This window comes from Aplysia californica, unplaced genomic scaffold (genome assembly GCF_000002075.1).
Source record: "Aplysia californica isolate F4 #8 unplaced genomic scaffold, AplCal3.0 scaffold01128, whole genome shotgun sequence".
Lineage (NCBI taxonomy): Eukaryota > Metazoa > Mollusca > Gastropoda > Aplysiida > Aplysiidae > Aplysia > Aplysia californica.
Window position 1 is genome coordinate 33,997 of NW_004798398.1, and position 1,627 is coordinate 35,623.

Consider the following 1,627-nt stretch of genomic DNA (forward strand, 5'->3'; position numbering starts at 1 on the left):
ATAGCCTGGGCTCTAGAAGTGATGGTGAGGGCTCGTGGAAGGGCGAGACACTGGCATTGGCATTTCGACAAAACACCTTATTTGTTTCAAAGAAAAAGTAGGTTCAGTTTTATTTATTTTGCCTCCTTAGGACACTTTGGTCAAATCTGGGGGTTGGGGCGGTGCCACTGACTGTAGTGACCCCTGGGGCGGTGCCACTGACTGTAGTGTCTTTAGGCCATTCCCAAAGGGGGAGGAGGGCATTTCTCGTTCATGCATAGTAGAATTGTAAATGGGCTGATTCATCATGTCACGCTCAGAACTGTGCCTGATCTACAACAGGGAACTGCTGCTTTTTCTTTCCTAATTCTTACTATTGTCATTTCCTTTACTTCTTTTATATGTTTGTCACACTCTTGTGACCTACTATTTCCGGGGTGCCTTGATAGTCGAAGCAGACTTTGTGCTGTTGTAGCTAGAGAGGTGAGCAGAGTAAGTCTGATTGCCTGTAAAGACTTCTCTGTTGACACCCACCCCTTGGCGCCCATATGACCTTATTATGCAGTTGCGAGTGCCGTAAAACCCTATACTAAAAAAACAATCTGGGGGTTTCCAGAAATCTTGACTTACACCAAAAGTGGACATTGCCCTAACTATGGGAGAAGTTTGGTTTCATTGGTGTGTATACATAATGTACATGTATTTGTTTGGTTGTAGAGAAAACTCTCCTTGTCTTTTAAAAAGAAACTGAACAAGGAGCAAAAACGTTACTTTCGATTTTCTCAAAACAGCATTTTTTTCGGGATAACCCCCTTGTGCTTAAAAGCGACCAATTGTAGGAGAGAGAAAAGGCTTTCCCCATTGATATTTCAAGGGTCAATTTTTTTTTAAAGTTTTGTGTTAATCATATTATAGTGCGTGAGCTTTTTTTTTCTTGGCGTGAGACTTAGTAGATCTAGGTCCAAAAGATCATATTAATATTTAACATTTCTTTTTATGTTTGGATTTTCTGACTATTAAATTTTCTAGCTCAACCTTAATATTTTTTAGCTCATCCCCAGTATTTTCTAGCTCATTCCCAGCATTTTCTAGATTATCCCCAGTATTTTCTATCTAATCTCTAATAATACTTTTATTTTTTATTTCTAGCTAATCACGAATATTCCCCACAATTTTTTAGCTTGTTCCAATTATTTTATAGATTATCCCTGTTATTTTCTAGCTCATCTCTTATATTTTCCAGCTATCCCCAGGATTTTCTAGCTCATCCCTAGTATTTTCTATCTCATCCCCAATATTTTCTAGATTATATCTATTATTTTCTAGTTCATCCCAAGTATATTTGTAGATTATCCCTATTATTTTCTACCTCATTTTTTATACCGTCTATGTCATTCCAAATACTTTCTAGGTTATCCCTATTATTTTCTAGATCATCCCTAATATTTTCTAGCTCATCTCCAGTAGTGTCTAGATCATCCCTAATATTTTCCAGCTCATCCCCAGTATTTTTACCTTCCTCCTTAATATATTCTAGCTCATCCGTAATATTTTCTAGCTTCTCCCCAAATTTTTTTCTAGCTCAACCCTGTTATTTTCTAGCTAATCCACAGTATTTTTAAGCTCATGCCCATTATTTTCTAGATTA